General features: G+C 60.2%; 1 non-coding gene across 1 annotated transcript; it reads right to left on the bottom strand.

The window, feature by feature from the left end:
* Positions 1–1,320: 1,320 nt before the first annotated feature.
* On the bottom strand, positions 1,321–3,135 carry LOC142791801 (small subunit ribosomal RNA). Its single transcript, XR_012890429.1, has one exon. It is a non-coding gene; the product is annotated as a small subunit ribosomal RNA (ribosomal RNA).
* Between the last annotated feature and the right edge of the window lie 6,865 nt (positions 3,136–10,000).

The following is a 10,000-nucleotide window of genomic DNA, read 5'->3' as shown; positions in this document are numbered from 1 at the left end:
CGCGGGATGCACGGTCCCATCGACAAGCCTCTCCCGTTTTTACCGTGGCGTCGCGGTTCACCACGGCGGGCGGGTCGGTCTCCTCCGCATAAAAAGGGGGACCCCCGCTTTTTGTTCCACGAAATCGCACAAGCTTTTTTCGCATCCACGGTTTGCCACCGCACACCAAAATGCCGATCCGGCTGCCTACTTTAGCCAACAGGTGGAGCCAGGCGCGCCGTACTTGCGCGGCACTTCCCACGTCCACCGAAGTCGGTGCCAAGGACCACTTTCGGCGCCGGAGCCGCGTACGAGCCTACTCGAGGCGGAAGAACGAAGCCAGCAAGGGCCTGGCCGCAAGTGCGTTCAATTGTCGGGACGTCCAAGTCCCTCGTTCTTCCGTGCTTCCTCTTTCGGCAAGTCGTTGCGGCACCTTCCCAAAGCGCGCAGACCCGCTAATCGCGACGAGCGCGACGTGGCCGTGCCGCCTTTCCCTCGGCAGCAAGCAAAACGCCTGGCAACGTCGACGCTCCCCTAACCGCGATCTCGCACCGTGTTTCGTGTGGCGAATTCAAAAGCCGGCCGGCGCTGCTGCAACCATTACGGTCGGTACGCATACGCCGCGGAGGGCGGGACGGTCATCGGAGCGTGCGGTTCCTCCATCGAGTACTGCGCACCTCGGCCGTCGCATCGCCGTGCCATGACCGGCCGCGCGTCAACGCGAACCGGTGCCAGCGAGATCCCTCGCCTGCAAGAACCGACCGGCAGCCTCCGTCACCCGAGGACGCGGAGGCGCTTGCCGCGGACGGCGGGACGGTATGCACTGGTGCACAGCGGACCCGTCACATCGCCAGTTCCTTGACCGACCGCCGACGCTTGTGCCGTTCCTCTCGTACTTGGCAGTCGCCGCGCGATTGTCGGGTCTCGTTCTTGCACGCTCGAACGGTCGGGAGGGCACTCGGCTGGCGTTTCGGGAACGCGCAGCCTCGCCTTCTACCGACGTAACCACGACTCGCCGTTCGCGCTCCGCCGCTCCTGTTTACAGTACTAGGCGGTCCCGCAGCGGTCGGGTCGCGCATTTCGAGCGCTTCGAGCCACGGTGCAGTGGCGGGTCGAAAGCCGACCTATGAGTGCGTTGCGCCGTTTGTACCCGCGTCCGCCACCTGGCCGACCGTCCAAGGTCGCGGTGTTGGCGTCCGCTGGGCGCAACAATTTGTCACGGGGTGCCGCTCCACATTCAGGCAGCCCCGTGGGGAAAAGCCGACCCCGCGTCCAAACGGGGTCAGCGGCAGAAAGTGTCGGGCGCAGACGCAGCTGAGGCGCTCACCCTTCACAATCCGTTAATGATCCTTCCGCAGGTTCACCTACGGAAACCTTGTTACGACTTTTACTTCCTCTAAATGATCAAGTTTGGTCATCTTTCCAACAGACCGGCGCAACCGAAAGGCCGCGCCGGACATCGGTCCGAAGACCTCACTAAATCATTCAATCGGTAGTAGCGACGGGCGGTGTGTACAAAGGGCAGGGACGTAATCAACGCGAGCTTATGACTCGCGCTTACTGGGAATTCCTCGTTCAAGGGGAACAATTGCAAGCCCCTATCCCAATCACGAAAGAAGTTCCACGGGTTACCCAGTCTTTTCAGACAGGGATAAAGACACGCTGCTTCCTTCAGTGTAGCGCGCGTGCGGCCCCGGACATCTAAGGGCATCACAGACCTGTTATTGCTCTGTTTCGTGCGGCTAGGAGCCGCTTGTCCCTCTAAGAAGGTTGTAAGGTGCTGGGAACCCCGCACCTATTTAATAGGCTAGAGTCTCGTTCGTTATCGGAATTAACCAGACAAATCGCTCCACCAACTAAGAACGGCCATGCACCACCATCCACCGAATCAAGAAAGAGCTCTCAATCTGTCAATCCTCCCAGTGTCCGGGCCGGGTAAGTTTTCCCGTGTTGAGTCAAATTAAGCCGCAGGCTCCACTCCTGGTGGTGCCCTTCCGTCAATTCCTTTAAGTTTCAGCTTTGCAACCATACTTCCCCCGGAACCCAAATACTTTGGTTTCCCGGAAGCTGCCCGCCGAGTCATTTGAGTAACTCAGGCGGATCGCTGGTTGGCATCGTTTATGGTCAGAACTAGGGCGGTATCTGATCGCCTTCGAACCTCTGACTTTCGTTCTTGATCAATGAAAACATTCTTGGCAAATGCTTTCGCAGTAGTTCGTCTTGCGACGGTCCAAGAATTTCACCTCTAGCGCCGCAATACGAATGCCCCCGTCCGTCCCTCTTAATCATTACCTCGTATTCCAAAAACCAACAGAACAGAAACGAGGTCTTGTTCTATTATTCCATGCAAGTTTATTCAGGCGACTCGCCTGCGTTGAGCACTCTAATTTTTTCAAAGTAAAAGCACCGGCCATCTCGAGGCACACAATGAAGTGCACCAAGAAAGAACCGGCATGATGTTCAGTCCGAGCCGTCGCATCGGGTAGATGCACTACTCGTCTGGAACTGAGATCCAACTACGAGCTTTTTAACCGCAGCAGCTTTAGTATACGCTATTGGAGCTGGAATTACCGCGGCTGCTGGCACCAGACTTGCCCTCCAATTGATCCTCGTTAAAGGATTTAGAGTGTACTCATTTCAATTACGGGGCCTCAAAAGAGTCCCGTATTGTTATTTTTCGTCACTACCTCCCCGTGCCGGGAGTGGGTAATTTGCGCGCCTGCTGCCTTCCTTGGATGTGGTAGCCGTTTCTCAGGCTCCCTCTCCGGAATCGAACCCTGATTCTCCGTTACCCGTAACAACCATGGTAAGCAAGTAACCTACCATCGAAAGTTGATAAGGCAGACACTTGAAAGAAACGTCGCCGGCTCGTGGCCATGCGATCAGCACAAAGTTATCCAGAGTCACCACACAATACGGGCCGAAACCCGATCGATCTTGGTCTAATAAAAGCACCCGTTACCCAAAGGGCTCCAGGCTCACTGCATGTATTAGCTCTAGAATTGCCACAGTTATCCAAGTAGGAAGAAACGATCTAAGGAACCATAACTGATTTAATGAGCCATTCGCGGTTTCGCCTTATTTCGGCATGTACTTAGACATGCATGGCTTAATCTTTGAGACAAATATATGATTAATGGCAGGATCAACCAGGTAATCGTTCGACTGCGCGTCCGTCCTCGCCCTCGGCGGGCCGGACGCAGTCTGTGTGCGGCGGAGGCCACCTTCAGGCGCCCCAACACGCTTATTTTGCACTCCGAGATGACGGCGTTCGAGCTCGCTACGGCACAACCTTCCCGAAAGACGAGTGGGAGCCGTGCGGCAAGAAGCACGTTCATGCTCGCTCTTTTTCGTTGCATCGACTCGGTCGCGCCGTGCGGGTTGCCCAAGCCCGCTGCACTGTCGGTGGACCGGCCGGAACTAGCAACGGAGCCGAGACTGCAAAGCCGCCAGACGACGGGTCACGCCCGCGTCTTCGGCGCTTTCGCATCTGAATCGCCCGAGGACGACACGGAACACACCTCGATATCGTGGTAAAACGGCACCGTCCGACAACCAGCCCCTAACGCATCAAGCGGATGAGGCTGCAGACGACTGCCGTGGATTCCCCTGGAGCAGACCCGAGGACACGCTTGACGAGGCCGAAGCCCGCCGCATATCAGACACCCGGTCGCTTTCGCGTACGCCGCTCACGAGAACCCCCACATAATAGCAGCGATAAGTACCCAGACCTCCTTGGGCCCTAATACGAGCGTACTCGAGAAAATTTCACCGCGGGTGTGCCCCGAAACGTGTGGCATGTTGAGCGTGCCACAAGTCTACGTCGCTCTCAAACCCGCCGAGGTCGTAGAATTTGCGACCCTACTCACGAAATTCCCACCGAGGATACGGCCGCAAACGTACCGCACCTTGGGTAGGCCACGAGTTTGTGCAACACTACGCTGACGGCACAGCACCGAGGTCGTGCGCGCACGCACGGGAAAATTCCGCCGCGGTTTCTGCCGAAAACGTGAGGCACCACGACTCTCCGCAAGTTCGCGTCGACTGCGAAAGACCGAAGTCGTGAACGACGTGTCCGCTACTCGCCGCCGACACGCTGGACACCAAACGTACAACGACTCGACGGCGTCGTAGAGGCCCACGACGCGGTTTTCCTTAACGACGTCTCGGCGTGGCACCGACAGGTTAGAACGGCCGACCAACGTTCCCTGTCCGCCGTTCGGCTCAGTCGAAGGGCTCGGCGACTTCGGCAACGCTGCGAAGCCGCACGGTGACGCACGCCATGTCCCCATTTTTTTTTTCTTTCTGCGTCTGCCGGGGTGCCCCTATAATAGCAGCGATAAGCACCCAGACCGCCGTGGGTCGCTCGCCCCGGCTGACGTGGTTTTTCGTACTCCTGCGGCGGTCGCCGTCAAGCACGTCCAAATACGCTACTTTCGTGGGCGCATTCACGCTCTTTCGCTTCGCCGGAGTGCCAGCACTCACTCTGCCAAAAACGGCGAACATCCGAGCGGCGGTTCCCACTTTTGCGTCGGCGTCGCAAACCCCGCCCCGGCAGACGAGGTTTGCCGTACTCGTGCGACGGTGGCCGGCGGGCACGTCGAAAGACGCCGATATCGTGCGCGAATTGGCGCACCTTGGCTTCACCGGAGTGCCGCCACTGACTCCTCCAAAAACGGCGAAGATCCGAGCGGCGCTTCCCACTTTCGCATCGGCGTCCCGAACTCCGCCCCGGCTGACGCGGTTTACCGTACTCGTGCGACGGTCGCCGGCGAGCACGTGGAAAGACGCCGATATCGTGCCCGAATCGGCTCCGTTCGGCTTCGCCGGAGTGCCAGCACTGGCTCGGCGAAAGACGACGAACATCCGAGCGACGGTTCTCACTATTGCGTACGCGTCGCAAACCCCGCCCCGGCAGACGCACTTTGCCGTACTCGTGCGACGGTCGCCGGCGAGCACGTAGAAAGACGCCGATATCGTGCCGGAATCGGCCCCGTTTGGCTTCGCCGGAGTGCCAGCACTCACTCGGCCACAAACGGCGAACATCCGAGCGGCGGTTCCCACTTAGCCGTCGGCGTCCCGAACTCCGCCCCGGCAGACGCGGTTGCCGAGCTCGTGCGACTAGCGACCGCGAAGCCGTCTCGCGACGCCGCTTTCGTGCGCGGCTCCCACTGCGACCTGGGTCACCCGAGGTCGACGAGCAAAAAAGAATGTCGAAAAAAATTTTTTTTTTTTTTGCGTCTGCCGGGGTGCCCCTATAATAGCAGCGATAAGCACCCAGACCGCCATGGGTCGCTCGCCCCGGCTGACGTGGTTTTTCGTTTTCCTGCGGTGGTCGTCGTCAAGCACGTCCAAACACGCCACTTTCGTGGGCGCATTCGCGCTCTTCGCTTCGCCGGAGTGCCAGCACTCACTCTGCCAAAAACGGCGAACATCCGAGCGGCGGTTCCCACTTTTGCGTCGGCGTCGCAAACCCCGCCCCGGCAGACGAGGTTTGCCGTACTCGTGCGACGGTGGCCGGCGGGCACGTCGAAAGACGCCGATATCGTGCGCGAATTGGCGCACCTTGGCTTCACCGGAGTGCCGCCACTGACTCCTCCAAAAACGGCGAAGATCCGAGCGGCGCTTCCCACTTTCGCATCGGCGTCCCGAACTCCGCCCCGGCTGACGCGGTTTACCGTACTCGTGCGACGGTCGCCGGCGAGCACGTGGAAAGACGCCGATATCGTGCCCGAATCGGCTCCGTTCGGCTTCGCCGGATTGCCAGCACTGGCTCGGCGAAAGACGACGAACATCCGAGCGACGGTTCTCACTATTGCGTACGCGTCGCAAACCCCGCCCCGGCAGACGCACTTTGCCGTACTCGTGCGACGGTCGCCGGCGAGCACGTAGAAAGACGCCGATATCGTGCCGGAATCGGCCCCGTTTGGCTTCGCCGGAGTGCCAGCACTCACTCGGCCACAAACGGCGAACATCCGAGCGGCGGTTCCCACTTAGCCGTCGGCGTCCCGAACTCCGCCCCGGCAGACGCGGTTGCCGAGCTCGTGCGACTAGCGACCGCGAAGCCGTCTCGCGACGCCGCTTTCGTGCGCGGCTCCCACTGCGACCTGGGTCACCCGAGGTCGACGAGCAAAAAAGAATGTCGAAAAAAATTTTTTTTTTTTTTTTGCGTCTGCCGGGGTGCCCCTATAATAGCAGCGATAAGCACCCAGACCGCCATGGGTCGCTCGCCCCGGCTGACGTGGTTTTTCGTTTTCCTGCGGTGGTCGTCGTCAAGCACGTCCAAACACGCCACTTTCGTGGGCGCATTCGCGCTCTTTCGCTTCGCCGGAGTGCCAGCACTCACTCTGCCAAAAACGGCGAACATCCTAGTGGCGGTTCCCACTTTTGCGTCGGCGTCGCCAACCCCGCCCCGGCATACGCGGTTTGCCGTACTCGTGCGGCGGTGGCCGGCGGGCACGTCGAAAGACACCGATATCGTGCGCGAGTCGATGCTTCTTGGTCTCGCAGGAGGGCCGCCACTCACTCCTGCAAAAACGGCGAAGATCCGAGCGGCGCTTCCCACTTTTTCGTCGGCGTCGCAAACCTCGCCCCGGCAGACGCGCTTTGCCGTACTCGTGCGACGGTCGCCGGCGAGCACGTCGAAATACGCCGATATCGTGCCCGAATCGGCCCCGTTTCGCTTCGCCGGAGTGCCAGCACTCGCTCGGCCAAAGACGACGAACATCCGAGCGACGGTTCCCACTATTGCGTACGCGTCGCGAACCCCGCCCCGGCAGACGCGGTTTGCCGTACTCGTGCGGCGGTGGCCGGCGGGCACGTCGAAAGACGCCGATATCGTGCACGAATTGGCGCTCCTTGGCTTCACCGGAGTGCCAGCACTCACTCGGCCAAAAACGGCGAACATCCGAGCAGCGGTACCCACTTAGCCGTCGGCATCCCGAACTCCGCGCCGGCTGACGCGGTTGCCGAGCTCGTGCGACTAGCGACCGCGAACGCGTCTCGCGACGCCGCTTTCGTGCGCGGCTCCCATTGCGACCTGGGTTACCCGAGCTCGACCAGCAAAAAAGAAGGTCGAAAATTTTTTTTTTTTTTCTGCGTCTGCCGGGGTGCCCCTATAATAGCAGCGATAAGCACCCAGACCGCCGTGTGTCGCTCGCCCCGGCTGACGTGGTTTTTCGTACTCCTGCAGCGGTCGCCGTCACGCACGTCCAAATACGCCACTTTCGTGGGCGCATTCGCGCTCTTTCGCGTCGCCGGAGTGCCAGCACTCACTCTGCCAAAAACGGCCAACATCCGAGCGGCGGTTCCCACTTTTGCGTCGGCGTCGTAAACCCCGCCCCGGCAGACGCGGTTTGCCCTACTCGTGCGACGGTCGCCGGCGAGCGCGTCGAAAGACGCCGATATCGTGCGCTAATTGGCGCTCCTTGGCTTCTCCGGAGTGCCGCCACTCACTCCTCCAAAAACGGCGAAGATCCGAGCGGCGTTCTCCACTTTCGCATCGGCGTCCCGAACTCCGCCCGGGCTGACGCGGTTTACCGTACTCGTGCGACGGTCGCCGGCGGGCACGTCGAAAGACGCCGATATCGTGCCGTAATCGGCCCCGTTTGGCTTCGCCCGTGTGCCAGCACTCACTCGGCCAAAAACGGCGAACATCCGAGCAGCGTTTCCCACTTTCGCATCGGCGTCCCGAAGCCCGCCCCGGCAGACGCGGTTTGCCCTACTCGAGCGACGGTCGCCGGCGATCACGTCGAAAGGCGCCGAATTCGTGCACGAATCGATGCTTCTTGGTCTCGCAGGAGGGCCGCCACTCACTCCTGCAAAAACGGCGAAGATCCGAGTTGCGCTTCCCACTTTTTCGTCGGCGTCCCGAACTACGCCCCGGCTGACGCGGTTTACCGTACTCGTGCGACGGTCGCCGGCGGGCACTTCAAAATACGCCGATTTCGTGGGCGCATTCACGCTGTTTCGCTTCCCCGGAGTGCCAACACTCACTCTGCCGAAAGCGGCGATCATCCGAGCGGCGGTTCCCACTTTTGCGTCGGCTTCGCAAACGGCGCCCCGGCAGACGCGCTCGTGCGACGTACTCGTGCGACGGTCGCCGGCGAGCACGTCGAAAGACGCCGATATCGTGCTCGAATCGACCCCGTTTCGCTTCGCCGGAGTGCTGCCAGTCACGGCGCAGAAAACGGCGAACAAGTGTTTTTTTTTTTTTTTTCCTAGAATTTGTGTTATAGAAGGCACATTTGATATCGGACGATAATTTTCAACTTTATCACGCGCACCGATTTTCGTGTAGAGGTTTGCAAGTTTATGGGAATTTCTCCACTTGGAATAATGCGATTTAGTAGTACTACGAGAACTTCATGGATGTACTCAAGGGTACGGGGCAAGTCAGTTACGTCAACACCTGCAGATTTTTTACACTTCAAACTGAAAATTGTTGGTTGTGAGTCCTCGTGTGATATTAAAGGCCGATTCGCTAACACATAGAACAAAGAAAGAAAGGAAGAAAAAACGCCCGCGCTCGCTCAAGAAACCTGGGTTCGCAACAAGTGGCAACAACAAGCAACCGAGCGAGTGCGCCAAAACCCGTGGCGGCCGAACAAACGCGAAGTCCCAACCGCGTCAGCCGGGGCGGCACGGGACAGGAAAAATCACTTCAGCCGGGGCGGCGGGGCACCGAATAAACCTCGTCACCTCGTCGCAGGATAAAAGAGGAAACAAAAAGTCTAAACAGCGTCTGCTGGAGCGAATGCGTAATAAAACAACAACAACAACAAAAAAAAAAAACACCCGCGCTCAAGAAGTCTGCAATCACCACAAAAGGCGACTGTGACCGAGCAGCGTCAGCCGGGGCCGTGCGGAAACGGAAAAACCGCGACTACCGGGGCGTCGAGGCACCGAAAAATCCACTTCAGCCGCGGCGAAAAAAAAAAACAAAAAGAAAGACGGAGGGGGGGGGGGGGAACCACGTCTGCCGGGGCGAAGGAAAAAAAAAAAACGCGTCTGCCGGGGCGAGCCCGGGTGCGGCACCACCGGGAAAACTGTGGCAAACAGACATGGCGATCGAGTGAGTGGGCCGCCAGCCAGGCTCAGCCAAAAAGTGCAAAGTCCGAACTGCGTCAGCCGGGGCGGCAAAAACCACGTCAGCCGGGGCGGCGCAAAAAACCGCGTCTGCCGGGGCGGCACGAAACCGCGTCAGCCGGGGCGGCGCGAAAACTGCGTCAGCCGGGGCGAAAGAAAAAAAAAAAAAAAAACGCGTCTGCCGGGGCGAGCCCGGGTGCGGCACCACCGGGAAAACTGTGGCAAACAGACATGGCGATCGAGTGAGTGGGCCGCCAGCCAGGCACAGCCGAAAAGTGCAAAGTCCGAACCGTGTCAGCCGGGGCGGCAAAAAACCGCGTCAGCCGGGGCGGCGCAAAAAACCGCGTCTGCCGGGGCGGCACGAAACCGCGTCTGCCGGGGCGGCGCGAAAACTGCGTCAGCCGGGGCGAAAGAAAAAAAAAAACGCGTCTGCCGGGGCGAGCCCGGGTGCGGCACCACCGGGAAAACTGTGGCAAACAGACATGGCGATCGAGTGAGTGGGCCGCCAGCAAGGCTCAGCCAAAAAGTGCTAAGTCCGAACTGCGTCAGCTGGGGCGGCAAAAAACCGCGTCTGCCGGGGCGGCACGAAACCGCGTCAGCCGGGGCGGCGCGAAAACCGCGTCTGCCGGGGCGGCACGAAACCGCGTCAGCCGGGGCGGCGCGAAAACTGCGTCAGCCGGGGCGAGCCCGGGTGCGGCACCACCGGGAAAACTGTGGCAAACAGACATGGCGATCGAGTGAGTGGGCCGCCAGCCAGGCACAGCCGAAAAGTGCTAAGTCCGAACTGCGTCAGCCGGGGCGGCAAAAACCGCGTCAGCCGGGGCGGCGCGAAAACCGCGTCTGCCGGGGCGGCACGAAACCGCGTCAGCCGGGGCGGCGCGAAAACTGCGTCAGCCGGGGCGAGCCCGGGTGCGGCACCACCGGGAAAACTGTG

This window comes from Rhipicephalus microplus, unplaced genomic scaffold (assembly GCF_043290135.1).
Source record: "Rhipicephalus microplus isolate Deutch F79 unplaced genomic scaffold, USDA_Rmic scaffold_188, whole genome shotgun sequence".
NCBI lineage: Eukaryota > Metazoa > Arthropoda > Arachnida > Ixodida > Ixodidae > Rhipicephalus > Rhipicephalus microplus.
This window is presented reverse-complemented; position numbering and strand designations above follow the sequence as displayed.